The following is a 15552-nucleotide window of genomic DNA, read 5'->3' on the forward strand; positions in this document are numbered from 1 at the left end:
TTTAAACTGGGGTGGCATGGTGAGCAAAATAATGATGGATTTAACCCAGATCTCTTGACTGGGGGTGAATGTTTTGATTTGTTCTGCATTCCGTCCATCAATTGTGTGTATTTTGCTGCATATACCCAGGGCATGTACCTTGAATATTCCTCCGTGGGCCTGGAGCACCGGTTGTGCCATCCACGGAGGTAGTTCATTGATAGAGCTACAGGTTTGCCCTGGTGGGGCCTGTGCACGCATGTTACTGTTACTCGGCTTGGCATTTAAAAAGGTAAGTGCCAAGGTTCTGAACGTCTCTTGCTTTATCGGAGTTCTCCCTGGTAATAGGGTGCAATGTTGGGAAGAGATAGGGCATGTGCATGTGTGCGTTCCATGCAAGGATGATGAATGGCACCGGATGGTTTGTTTGATATGACAGGTCAGCTTCTTGCATTGGATTACCATGGGGAAAGTTAGGGAACCTCCTGGGATAGAATAGCACCCAGGACGAAATTAAGAGTGAGCCAGTGAATTACAAAGGTGGTCTTTTGAACTGATGGTATCTTCAAAGGCCATTGTGGGTATAACTACTGGGGTTCAGGCCTCCAAAAGTAGAGATGCTTTTGGATTTGGAACCATACTATGCTGGATCAACCCTGGAACATCGACACAAGGAATCATTACGGCAAGAGGGACTGCAACTGGATTATCCGCAGACTTGTGGTGGCCTGAAGCTTCTGGTAATCCAGGAAGGGACTATCACTTGGTGGATTTTGCCTGGACGCTGCTGGCCTGCAGCTAAGGGGCAACTGTTTTGGCCCAGGTCCCTAAGTACTCTCTAAGGGCTGTCTGGGTGGCCTCTTGTTCATGAGATACCAGGGACACAAACGTTGTCCCCTTTTCCACAAGAGCGTAATGATCATGCAGGGTTCCGCAGAAATGGGTGGTGGTCATTGTCGGTTGGGACAAGGACTGTCCTGATGTACAATGTCATCACACTGTGCAGAGGAGTGTGCTCATGTAGATCAGCAGCCACCTGTGGTGCCAGGATGTGAGGAGTTGGGGGAGTACAGGGGAAGCTCGCAGAGTCCGGGGGACCTGTGCTTGCAACCAGGGGACCTGAGCTTGCTTGCACTCCGAAGCGTTCAGTGTCCAAGGGGTGTTGGGGGGCCTGAGCTGGGAGCTGATACTGTCTTTGGCCTCCAGATTGGAAGGGCAATAGTACCTGACATCGCAGCCTCCATCCAACGTCTCTGGCTCCCTCTCCCTGGACCCAAACCACAAGGTACTTTGTTTTGTAGAACATCATGATGGGCACGAAAGGTTTCGCTGTGCCTTGTGGGCACCTACTGCTGGCTGTCGGGAGCTACGGCAGCTCACACTCCGCCTGAGGAGAAACATTTCTCCAGACTTTAAAGTGTGCCAGCTTCCTGGGTCATAACCTTTAGTCTAGAGGGATAGCAATCCTGCAGTCGTGCAACTGCTGCTGAGCACCTTGAGGTCTAATCCGGATGGACGAAACTAAGTAACTTTTTCTATCAGTTTTAGGTGGTTCCAACAGTTTAGTCAACGTGGTGCTTGCAGGGGCAACGTATATCTGTGGCTGGTGTAGTTGAGTGACTGAGGGACTGGGTCAGGAGGCATAGTCAAAGACGTGATTGCTTGACCATGCTGCTAATGGGAAAGTTAGACAATTGCATGTAACTGTAAAGTGTATTTACAATGTGTATCTCATTTTGATTTTAATGGGAAAGTTTAACAATTGCATATAACTGTAAAGTGTATATACAATGTTTATCTTGTTTTGATTTCAATGTGTGTGTAACACAAATACCAGTGTTTTATGCATATGGTGTGGAATCTTTTTGTGGATTACGCAGTGTGTTGTGAGGGCAGTGTTGTGGCAATACTTTACACTTGGGCCATAAGGACAAGCCTTACTACTCACTGCAAAGCTACCTAAGGGTGTGCATAGATTATCGGACACATGTATCATACTCATCCTATCTAGAAAGGTGGATTCTGACTGGCTTCAATGTGTCCCAGCTAGCCACAAACTCCTGGGTCTAACAGTGACCAGATCCCAAAGATGTTTCATATATATCATGTTTTGGAATGCATTAAACTGAAAACACAAATATTTAAAGTTATCCTATACCAACAGGGAGTGTCTCTTGTGATAGCGTGATGGAAGAATGGTATTTGCACTATGCAAGCTTGGTGCAAATTCTAAACTCTGCTATATCTACCCATCTGAGTCTTATCTCAAGCTGAGGCTTAAAGCATGAAATATAACAACATGTCATTGACAGTGAAGCACAGTTTGCCCCACAGTGAGGAGTAAATTTGCAAGCTAGAAAAGGTTTAATAAAACATTACTAAAGTTACAACTTCAAATCAAATCAGTTTAGTCATAAATCAATAATCACCTGAATACAGAATATGTAAATATAGTCCAGGCGAGTCCAAAGACAAATGCATTGTCAGGCTATCTAAAGACAGAATAGGCAAATTATAACAAATTCATTTCCAATGAAGGAAAACTCCCCAATGCTAAGCTAAAGTTGCAAACAAAGTCGGGGAATTCATAAGCAGCAGGTGTCATCAAATATACTATCTCAAATAGAACCACAGGAAGGTTTGAAAAAGTGCAAGAAGAAATGTACTTGCTCGATAAACTATCTGCATGAGCAGGAGCACAAGGAGCATTAGGTCTCAAGAGTGGGAATGGGACATCCGCCTCCAAAGGAGGACAGAAGAAAGTCTAAGGGGCAGATTTATGAGCCCCTTGCGCCACTTTTGCGTCACTTTTCCCATGTTAAAAGTGACACAAAAGTGGCGCAAGGGGCTCATAAATCTGCCCCTAAGTATCTAATGCCAGAATGCGCAATTAAATTATGAAATTCAGAAGAAAGACACATCTCCTATGGTTTCCACAGAGAAGGAATGAACCTCAGTTAACATTCGGAATGTGCATAGAGTTCGTCCATTTCTCACAAATTATACAATGCATAATTTTTCATCAGTATGGCCTTTATAAATATCTCACAAGAGAGGATTCTTCTTCTTCAGCTTTTTTCTCACACAGGTGATGAGAATCACCATCCAACTCATTAGAATACAACAGTAATGACCTTCACCCAAGCTCTAACAAAAACAATATGATAAATGAGATCACAATAACTCTTTGCGCGTGTATAGAAGACAAATGACGCACAACAAGCAGAAATGAAACATTTCATTAATATGGAGTCTTTCAGCTAGGGCCTACAAAACTGTAGCTAAACTAACATGACTGCACTCTAACTATAGTTAACTGTTCATGTAAAAGTCACAAATTATGGTCAGTCTAAATATGATATTTTACATCAGTGTATTTAATAAATAAATATATATGTTATGCATTAGTATGTCATTAAATATAAATGAAAAAAAAAGATGCTGTGTCCATCTCTGATGGCTCACAGAGACATCAGACAAAACATTCACCATCTCCCTTTATGACAGTTGAGAAACCAGTTGTAGACTTTTGTTGTTTATGTCTAGATTCCACTAAACTCCTTTAACCCCTTCGCTGTAAGGCCTTCCCCCCACCCACTGTGCTAAGTCTTTTTTTGGCTATTTGGGGTAGTTCGCACTTCGGCCCCTGTAACCTTTTGACCACATAAGGTATCCACGTCAAATTTGCGTCCTTTTCTTCCAACATCATGGGGATTTTAAAAGGGACCCAGGGTTGGTTGATTCCCCTGGAGGACACCCAGAAATTAGCCAAAATACTGCTAAATTTTGTTTTTGGGGGGAAAAATTGGAAAATAGGGCTACAGATGAAAGCGTCTGTCTTTTTCCCTGCAAATGGTATCAACATATGGGTTGTGGTGCTGAAATCAACATTTTCCAGCTTTCAGGGGCAAGCAGAGTTTTGTCAGAAAACTAAAATTATTTACACAGTTTTGGCATTTTTCTGGGACATAGCCTATTTTTGCTATTTTTTGCACTTTCAACCTCCTTCCAGTTAATGGTAAAAAGCTATACATTTCTGAAAAGTAGACATTTTGAATGCAGTAAGGGGTCATTTGTGTAGATCCTTTGAGTTTTTTTACAGAAACTAACAGTTGAAAATGAAAATAATTGAAAATGAGTTAAAAAAACAGCCATTTGTGCCAACGTTTTCACCTGTAACTTCTAGTAGTATGACAGATGTTTGAAAGTAATACCCCGTTACATCCGCCGGACCCTTCTGGTTGGCGGGATATATAGGACTTGTAGGTTCATCAAGAACCCGAGGAACCCAGAGCCAATAACTGAGTAGTGTCATGCAATGTATTTTTATTGTGTACCGGGTATATAGCAATTCATTTGGAAAAAAAATAAACAGGGAAAAATCGGTGTGAAAGTCACCTATGTATTTCTGAAATGGGAACAAAATATAGAGTTTAGAAACAGTAGCTATTTGCACATCTCCGATATTGTGGGTACCCATACCAGCATGTGAATTATACGTCAGTTTTTCAAAGTGACTTCTTTTTTTACACATTGTCTTACATTTGGAAAGCAGAAAGAAATGCATTGAAAGTCAATAGGTAATAACAGTTGCTCTACAATTTTGTGTTTCCCTAAGTCTCCTGATAAAAATGATACCTCACTTGTGTGGGTAGGTGTAGTGACCACGACAGGAAATGGCCCAAAACGCAACATGGACACACCACGTTTTCACTGTGAAAACTGACCCTTTTTTTTGCAAAGTTCCTAGCTGTTGATTTTGAACACTAGGTGCCGATTACGATCCGTTAAAAACCGCGTACGAACCGTCGGTCGGAGCGAATTCCCCGTCCGACTCGTATCCGGTTGTAAAACTTTACAAACATGGAATTACGATTCGCACGGAAACACCATTTCCGTACGAATCGTAAAAAACACCGACCGACGAAAATATACATACGAATGTGATCCGGGAATGCTGCGACGTGACGTCGGGACGCTTTCAGGCAGCGTTTCACGAACCAGGAATTACGATTCGAACCGACAGCAGTCCGGACGGCAATATTTTCACGGCACCCAAAAAGTGCCGCAAAAGCGAAGTACGGCGCGAATCGACCAGAGTAGGTGGCCGGGTACGCGCCGACCCCCCCCAGCCCCCGTAGGTACGCGCCGACCCCCCCCCAGCCCCCGTAGGTACGCGCCGACCCCCCCCAGCCCCCGTAGGTACGCGCCGACCCCCCCCAGCCCCCGTAGGTACGCGCCGACCCCCCCCCAGCCCCCGTAGGTACGCGCCAACCCCCCCTGTGTGTACACCCGTGTACGGTGCGTACCCCCCCGTGTACGCTCGAGTCGAACCCCCCCGTGTACGCTCGAGTCGAACCCCCCCGTGTACGCTCGAGTCGGACCCCCACCCGTGTATGTACGGTGCGTACCCCCCCGTGTACGCTCGAGTCGGACCCCCACCCGTGTATGTACGGTGCGTACCCCCCCCGTGTACGCTCGAGTCGGACCCCCCCGTGTACGCTCGAGTTGGACCCCCCCGTGTACGCTCGAGTCGAACCCCCCCGTGTACGCTCGAGTCGAACCCCCCGCGTAGCGCTGGGGGTACGCACCGTACATACACGGGTGGGGGTCCGACTCGAGCGTACACGGGGGGGTACGCACCGTACATACACGGGTGGGGGTCCGACTCGAGCGTACACGGGGGGTTCGACTCGAGCGTACACGGGGGGGTTCGACTCGAGCGTACACGGGGGGGTCCGACTCGAGCGTACACGGGGGGGTACGCACCGTACATACACGGGTGGGGGTCCGACTCGAGCGTACACGGGGGGGTTCGACTCGAGCGTACACGGGGGGTACGCACCGTACACGGGTGTACACACAGGGGGGGTCGGCGCGTACCTACGGGGGCTGGGGGGGGGGTCGGCGCGTACCTACGGGGGCTGGGGGGGGTCGGCCCGTACCTACGGGGGCTGGGGGGGGTCGGCCCGTACCTACGGGGGCTGGGGGGGGGTCGGCCCGTACCTACGGGGGCTGGGGGGGTACGGCACGTACCGGGCACCTGTTTGGACGTCTCCATGGTTGTTATGGGAGTTCGGTGCGGACGGTCTTTTCACCATACGGTTGTACATTCGGACGCCCGGGATGGATCGTGATTCCCCGGTCGGAGTTCACCTTTCACGTTTGTACGGTGAATCGTACGAGGACGTTTCGGACACATTTTCCGACCCGAGGACGTGTGGGGAAATATTCCCAGTGCGGTTCGTATGGACTTTTTACCATGCGAATCGTGATTGCCAGTTCGTACGGCACTTGTACGATTCGTACGGTAAAAAGACCCGATACGAGTCGTACGGGGACATTTTTTACCGGATCGTGATCTGCAGGCATCTTGGGAAAACTAGCAAACCTATACATTTTTGAAAACTAGACACCCAGGGGAATTCAGGATGGGGTGACTTGTCTAGCTCTCACCAGGTTCTGTTACCCAGAATCCCTTGCAAACCTCAAAATCAAAAACAAAACATTTCCTCACATTTCTGTGGTGGAAAGTTCTGGAATCTACGTGTATCCACAAAATTCCATCCACCCTGCATTCACCAAAGTATTGCAAGAAAAATGGTACCTCACTAGTGTGGGTGGGTCAAGTACCCGCAACAGACAAGGGCCCAAAACATTTTTTGGAGACATCAAAATTACCTTTCACAAAACGATCTGCTTTTGCAAGGGAGGTCACATGAGATTTTGGTCCCGGGCTTGGCGGCCATCTAGGGGAACCTACCAAACCCACACATTTCTGAAAACTAGACACCCGGAGGAGTCTAGCAAGGTATGGCTTGCGTGTACCCCCCAAAGTTTTCCAACCCAGAATCCTCTGCAAACCTTAAATTTAGCTGAATAAAATCAAATTTTTCTCCAATTTCTGTGTGGGAAAGTTCAGGAATATGCATGGATCCACAAATTTCCTACCACCCAGTGTTCCCCCCGTTCTCCCGATAAAAAATGGTACCTCACTTATGTGGGTGGGTCAAGTACCCACGACAGGCAAGGGCCCAAAACATATTGAGGAGACAGCAAAATTACCTATCACAAAACAACCTGGTTTTGCAAGCGGATCAACTGGGTTTTTGGCCCCGGGCTCGGCGGCCACCTTGGGAAACTACCAAACCCACACATTTATGAAAACTAGACACCAGGGGCAGTCCAGAGAGCTATGGCGTGCGTGGACCCCCAACATGTGGGCCCTTTCCTGTTGCGGGTACTTGACCCACCCATGCGATTGATATACCATTTTTATCGGGAGACCTGGGTGAACTCTGGGTGGTAGGAAATTTATAGAACCATGCCCATTCCAGTACTTTCCCACACAGAAACTGCTTCCCCCTCCCTGGTGCCTAGTGGGTGGATCTCTGCTTGGGGATCGCCCTCCTTTCTTCCAACTCCTTTAGTCTTTAGATAGACTTGTGATATTCTTCACATACTTGTTGATCTCCCTGCTGTTATCTGGCACATAAGTACAACATTGTTGGATGCATATCATTTTACAAACTCTACCTTCTTTCACGAGCAAAATATCTAAAGGAAGCCAATTCTGCAAAACCATGGCTATAATAGCACTAATTTCAATTTAATAGCGAAGAGCGTGCTCTTTGAGAGTGTGGGAGCCATACCCCAATATTCCAATGCCCTCCAATGTTTTAGATCACCCAAAATTTACCTCAGGCAGATTGGCTACTGGACACATGTCCCCACCCTCTTCGACATCAGGCTCAACAAATTATAAGAAGAGAAATATAAAATTGTGACTAGGACTACTCAATAACTGATTTTTAGGTTCCTGAAAAGTGTTAAAGGGGTTTATTAGAAAATCTCTAAATAGGCTCAGATACAGAGTATATAATCAGAAATGAGCAAATCAGAATACAGATCATCATAAACAAAAAAATAACACTAACCCATTTCTAAGGAAAAGAAAAATTTCATCATCTTCCTCAGAAACAGAACAGTTCAGAGATGAACACTACAATAGGAAATATTTTCAAACAAATACTCATATACTAGTGTATGCTAGCAGGCCTACATTGGAACTTCCAGCAGAAGTGTCTTGCAAAATTAGACATTCAGGACACAAAGAAAGATTACTTCACAATATATGCTCTCTAATGGAAATAACCAAATGTCACAGTGCCCTGTGCTCTGTGAAGACTGTGGGGAGAGAAGACAAGCAGGGGGGACTTTGACTGGGATGTGTAATGAGCAGGAGTAAGTTGAACAGAACACCAAAACAGTATCGATATTAATGAAATGGTGTTTCTGCAAAAAAACGAGTCTACATTAATCAACACACTTCTGAACACTTAATAAAAATCATTTTATGTGTGGCATCAATAATTCATTGATTATATCTATACTCCTCTTTAAAATCATTAGCATTCAAAAATAATTTTTCACCCAAAATTTCACATTTAGAAAAAGCTTTCATGAACTCCCTCCAATTTCCAAATAATCACTTACAAACACATTAGTGAACCTTATTAATCAGTTGTTAATTAATAGATGTCTTCATCATATTTAACTGATTTCACAAATTGTCCTCTGACATTTTTATCTGGACATGGCCTTTGAGACTCTCCAATTCTATTGCCATTTTCTTTTCTTTTTCTTCAACCTATTCACACAATTACTGTTTTTATATATCTAATATTCCTAAACTCAGAAAATGTTAACAAAAGAAAAGAACAATCGCAAAAATCATTATGCTTAATATTAGGGTTAATATAGCCTGAGAATCATTTCCACCTAAATTACCCACCCTTTCTCCAAGTTCACCAATGTTCTTCTCTCACTAGACCATGAACCTACAGTGTTCCATAAGCCAGGTTACTCAAAAGACTTAGGGGCTGACTACGATGGTGAGCGGATCGCCACCCCCGGCCCGCCGGTGGCGATCCGCCCGCCATCGCAACCTGATTTACCCCCGCCATATTATAATGGCGGGGGTATTGCGGCGGATGCAAAGTGCGTACGCCGCTTTTCTAGTGGTCGGCAATTGTTCCGATTGCCGGCTTGGCGGACTTGGGCTACAATATGGTGGCACCGCCATCCTTGTTAGGATGTGTGGCTTCTAGGGCCTTTCCATGGCGACGATGCCTCCATGGATAGGCTGGCGGGGATTTGCTTTGGGGGCCTGTTGCCGGCCCACGGAGGTAGGGGTTCACTTGAGGGTACCCACGGTACCCCCCTCCATTGCCATGCACAAGGTGGCAGGCACCGCGCAGTGCCTGCCACCTTGTGCATGAAAATGCACAACATGGCAATTTGGTATTGCGGCGGGTGCTGCTGTAAGCAGTACCCGCTGCAATGTTAAACTGCGGTATGCGACCACCAGGGTGGAGGTCGTATCCAAATTTGCGTGCGGGACCGCCGCATGTCTGGCGGCCGGTCCCTAACCCACGGGGATGGCGTGAGGAATTCAGTCCGCCCGCCATCCTAATCACCCCCTAAATCTCATTCTAAATATTAGTTAGATTAATAACAAAAGAATCAATAATTCTACTATGGTCAGGTATAAACTTACAACACCTCTTGTATTTTATTGCCTTCCAGACTCCACCCTCTTTCACCAAAATAATACCTAATGCAAGGCAATTTTGCATCACCATAATTCTAATAGCTACCATTTCTACATTTACTATTTTTAATGGCCCAGCTGTATCTACTGCAAGCCTATCTACAACTGTAGACATATGTCTAATTTTCACATTATTCATTGTCACACCTACAAAAGTAATTATAGCATCTAATATATGTTAACTACATGCCCAAAACTACAGCTCACTTTTTTCAAACTATGTTCATTATCTAATTCATTCATATGCTATATTCTAGGAAACACTAAAGCTAAATAACATGAACTAACACAATTTCTCTGCAAATTGAAATAAGCAGTTTTCCCTTAGATATAATAAATTCTCCTCAAAATAGTCTCCAGTTACTTCATAAGGTCTATCACACGTACTCTCTCACACAAAAACAACCTTGACTCCCATTGAAGAACTACGCGTTGCCATACATAACTCACCTCTCCTCTCTTGTTCCATTCTCAATCTGGGCTGTAAACTCGACAATCTAAATAACTGTTCCACTTTCATCTGTTCAAAGGCAACCTTATGTTCTTTCCAGTTCCTCACAACGTTTACTCCTCTCTCATTGTATTCTCTAATAAAATGATGATCCTCATTACTCAAAAGACACACAGTGCAGTGGGCTCAGTTGAACGGCCAAGTCTTGAGGTCCGTAGGTGCAGTGGGAGGTTGTTCTAGGACTTTGCAGTGAGGTAGGAGAAGAAGCATCCTCCACTGTTGCTGTGGCCGATGTGGAGAGTATGAACGAGGAAGAAAGCAGGTGTCTGGAGGGTAGGTGAAAGTTCAATCAGTAGTTGATGTATGCTGGTCCCTGGTTGTGGAAGGCTTTGAAGGTGTGGATCAACATCTTTAACTGGCATCTCCTCTGAATGGGGAGGTAGTGGAGCTACTTGAGCAACCCTGGGCAGAGCTGGCAGAGCGGGGCTATGCAGCGGTCCAAGGAGTTGGGAACAAACTCTGTGGAACTCCGCTCTGCTCGCTCCGCCACCCGCCTCCACCCCCCAATGAATAATTAATTAAAAATACATTAAAGGTAAAAGAAAATAGACTCACTTTGACTGCGGCATCCCCGGGCTGCCGTCTTCCTCTTCCTCGCCATCTCAGGGTGATCTGCGCATGGGGGGATGGAGGCGGGGGCTGGTCAACTCCGCACCGCTGCGGAGTGTGCAGAGATTTGCCTACGCCACGTTCTGTGCAGAACGCGGAGTAGGCAAATCTCCGCACACTCCGCGGGCAGAGCGGAGCTCTCCGCCTGCGCCTCTTCTTGAGCAAGTGGATGATGGGGTCCATTTAGGGAGGTCAAGGATGAGTCCATCCACTGAGTTCTTTATTGTTTGCAGTCTCTTGAGGAAGTGCAAGGTGGTTCCTACGCAGAGTGTGTTGCTGTAGTCCAGTCGGCTGGTGACCAGGGCTTGTGTGACAGTACATCTGGTATCAATGGGGTGCCACTTAACTTAAATCAGAGAGATGGGGTGGTAGTTCTTGGGTTCATTTGAGTCGGTGAATGGTATCTTGAACAGGGGCATGACTTCTATGTGTTTCTATTCTTTGGGGAAGTTGGCTGTGGGGTTGGATGCATTGAAGATGGTAGGGAGCTCACTGCTGATCATCTTACTCCTGAGGTTGAAGACGTGGTGGGGGCAGAAGTTGTGGGTGCTCCTGAGTGGATGGTGTTCATGATGGCTGTGGTGTCTTACGTAGTGAGCTGGTCCCAGGAAGAGAGCAAGTGGTTGTGTTCACCATTCATGGGGTTGAGATGGCTGAGGATGTTGGTGGGTTGGCGGTTCAAAGTTTCTGTAGATGGTGGAGATCTTGTCATGGAAGAAGTCCGCCAGGAAGTTGTAGAGTTCCTGTGGAGGGGTGAAGGGGTGATGACATTTTCAGTGGCTGAGGGGCTGGAGAGTTCTCTGACAATGTTGAAGAATTCCTTGCTGGGGTTGGAGCTTGCTTTGATCTGGTTAGCCAGGGCCCTTCTTTTCATCTTTTTCAGGAGTTGATGGTATTATTTAAGGGCTGTTATGAATGTGTTCAGTCCATGGACTCCATGTTGGTGCGCCATTTTCCTTTGAATCGTTTGCAGGTGCCTTCATGAGTCTTAGTTCTGCAATGTACCAACTGGCTTGCTTGGAGGACCTCTTGAGCTTAGTTGGTTTGCTTGGGGTGACTCTGTTGGCGCAATCTTTGGTCCAGCCAGAGAAGTTCTTGACTGCTCGTTCTAGGTTGGTTGCAGTGGGAGGACGAGAAATGTTGATTGCATTGATCCATTGGCTCTCTTAGACCTTGCTCCAGCTGCGGTGTGGAGTGCCGGGCGGCTTGGGGGCAGTGCTGTCGGATCCCACATTGGTCAATTGGCCAAAGGCATGGTTAGTCAAGGTGAGCTCAGTGGCATGGCTGTAATTGATTCAGTCGCTGGCCGTGAAGACTGGGTGTGTCCTGACATGTGAGTGGGGTTGGTGACCAGTTGGGTGAGTCCATTATTGCTCATGCTTTCGAGGAGATTGATTGTGTTGGTATCATTGGGATTGTTAAGGTGAAAATTAGGGGTGGGCAGAATGTGCAGAGTTTTACTCCGTGAAATTCCATGGAGTTACGTAAAAACTCTGCGAGATTAAGCAGAGTTCTGCACACCCCTAGACTGTGCAGGCATGCTGTAATTGTGTGTTCTGATGGTGTCTGAGAGCAATGTGACATAATCTCAGTATGTATTTTAGACTCTGCCAAGTAACAGAAGTATCACTGTCTTGTTGCATCTGCTGCAAAGCCCAATGGCACTCCCTGGACAAACCAGCTTCATGAAATTATGCAAGACATTTCCAGCAGCCCTAGGTGTGCCGTGCATACTGCCTCAAAGCTTTCTGCTGATTTCGGCAGCAGTTGTTCTAGTTTTAGTGCACTGGGCTCCTTTCGAAGGGCCGCTCTACTCTATGGTGGTTTCAATACACATACGGAAAAGAGATACTACACAGGTAAACACCTCACGCCCTCCCCACCTTTGGCCCGACACACTAGTCTCTGTGTGGATGCTCGTTCTTGGACGCAAGTGTGAGGTACCCCTTGAAGACAAATCCATGTGCACTTTTCTGCCATTGGTGCGTGTGCAAGGAATCTCACCCCCACACACATTCAGAAGCAAGCCTCTGAGTGCAACTACATTTGAGGAGCATGTGTGCTCTAACCTTGGTGCTGCAGCTATTCAAAGGGGTCATCACAGCCCCTCTTGTGATTCTTGCTGAATGTGCACATTGATGCGCACGCTGCACTTCAAACTCTCATACAACTTTTCATATGTTCCCCCAGGGACATCGAGACTGCTCTGGCAAGAATTCCATCCATAAGAGTTCCACATCGTCTTTATGGTAATCTTTTCAGAATCCCCACACTTTCCTCCATTAAAGGATCTCTAAATCCCAGCTAAAGGCAACTCCGTTCTGAGAATCTTTCTGAGTGTCTTCGTGCGGAACAAACATGGCTTTTCTAATATTTCTCCTATGGCTGCATCATTCTAGAGGTTCAAAGAAGCTCTTTTCATGGAACAAATTTTCCACCAGAGATAGTACTGCTCGCAGAAGCCACCCTTGAGGCCCTGCAGAGATCAGAGGTCTGTGCGTACCAGGCTTTTGTATGTTAATATCATATTCTGACATTGATAGAAAATTAAGAACTTCCTCACCACCGTCAACTGCAATTCACAAATTTCTCTGATTCAGATGCCTTTTATCAAGATGGAATCCTTGTTTCCAATGTTACACACCTAGATACGTCATTTTAAAGGAAACACTAGAGTATTCAATGCTCTAACAATAAATACATTTTCATTCAATTAATTTCACTGAAACTGCATAGTGTGAGGCTGTGTATCCACCAGACTGAAGTACTATCCCAGGCTTTGCTACCTGACCACACTGTGTGATCCTGGAGAAAATACTTCATCTCAGTGTTCCTCATTGCCAATATGTCAGAACTGGAATTACTTTGAAATGTGTTAAATGCTGGTTATGTAGTGCTCTGTGAATTACAGACTAGGAAATGTGCTGCCCAAATTTGCAGTGAAATCTTAGCATAGTGTGTAAATAAGCCTTGCATTCCTGGCCTCCACTCCTCCTCCCTAACTCCACCCACAGATCTCCAACTCTGCTGTGCAAGCCTGTAAATGTCCTGTTGACTGAGGATGCTCCAAGGCTTTCTGTTTTGAATAAGAAGATGAAGGTTCTGGACAGAGGGAACTGTAAACTGCGGTCAAAATGTCCAGGAATGGAGAAGTTGGGGAGCGTACACCTGCCTTTAGTTCCGCAGTTGGCACACATTTGATTTTCTTCCTCCTGTAACAGGGTGCTAAGAAGATCCTGGAACACATTTCCCAGTCATGGCCACTAAGATGAGACCCGGGACACCCTGCAGCAGCTTACACCTCTACTTCCTACATCGGGTCCTAATCCCCTCAGCTCACTGATTCTGGGAAGACAGGTACCACTTCAGCCCTCAAGACAGGGACATTGATGTCAAGCAATATGCACCCACTACTGATAGCCAAATGAGCCAATAAGAAAAGTGTGGAGTTGGCTTCAAAAAACTAAATAACATTGCTATTGTGGTTTTGCTGTTGGTTTAGAGTTTGTAGTTGAGATGGTCCATGATCGGGGTGATGTCATCTACAATGGTGGTGCAGTGGATGGTTCCTCATGGATGATGGCGATTCCACCTCCATATTTGTTGCTGCAGTTTTTTATTTGTATTTTGAAATTTTGGGGGGCCAAATTCTTGAAAATGTTTGTGCAATTTTTTTTATTTTTGTAGAACAATTGTATATCCTTATTTTTTAAAGTTTTTTTTCATAGTTTTGATATGTTTTGCATTTTTACATATTTAACATTTTTAAATTATTTAGAATTTTCCCTTAGTTTATTTGTTTTGGATTTGGAATAGTAATTTTATAAAGTTTATTATCCAGCACTTTCCGTGAGTTAAGTTGGTTTTGGAGATAGAATAGCATATTTTATAGTTTATTATCCAACACTTTCCGAGTTTAGTTGGTTTTGGAGTTGGAATAGAAATTCCCAAGTTTTGTTTTATTATCCAGGACTTTCGCTGAGTTTAGTTGGTTTTCGAGTTGTAATAGTAATTTTTATGGTTTACTATCCAACACTTTCCGTGAGTTCAGTTGGTTTAGAAGTTGGAATAGTAAGCTTTTAATGTTTTTTTATGGTTTATTATCCATAACTTTCCCTGAGTTCTGTTGGTTTGGAGTTGGAATAGTAATTTTTTATGGTTTATAATCAAGCACTTTCACTTATTTTTGTTGCTTTTGGAGGTAGGAATAGTAATTTTATTTTATATTTTATTATACAGCACTTTCCTGAATTTTGTTGGTTTTGGAGTTGGGAATAATAATAATTTGTTATGTCTTGTTATGTAGTATTTAAATTTTATGTTGAAGGTGAGTACATCAAAGAAATATATATTTTAATATATATTACATTTAAATTTTTTAGATTTTTAATGATATAATATTTAATATATATTTTACACTTTTTTGTACATTTGTACAGGATTTTACCCCCAGAAAATATGCAGTTAATTTTTGGGATTTTTTTTATTATTTCTCCATTGTTGTCAATGGGGAGTCAGTCTTTTTTCATTTTTATTACGCTGCCATTTTCTTTTCCATTTCCTCACTTTTCTGTCTATCTGTTTCGATTTTAGGTCATTTTGGATGATGGAACCTTGCTGTTGGGAGCTGTGTTTCATTAGTTAAGGTATGTTTGATTTAATTTACTTTTAAGGTACTTTTCGGGTAGGGGTGAGGTGAGTAGTAGTGTGGTTAGATTTGTTAGGGTTTTAAATGTTCGTTTTTTGTGTAGTTAGGTGTCATTTTGATAGTTTAGTGTTTGATGTGTTTGACGTAATGTTGAAGAGAAGTAGACTGTTGTATAGTGTTAGTTATGTGTTT

The sequence above is a fragment of the Triturus cristatus genome, chromosome 3_1 (assembly GCF_964204655.1).
Source record: "Triturus cristatus chromosome 3_1, aTriCri1.1, whole genome shotgun sequence".
Lineage (NCBI taxonomy): Eukaryota > Metazoa > Chordata > Amphibia > Caudata > Salamandridae > Triturus > Triturus cristatus.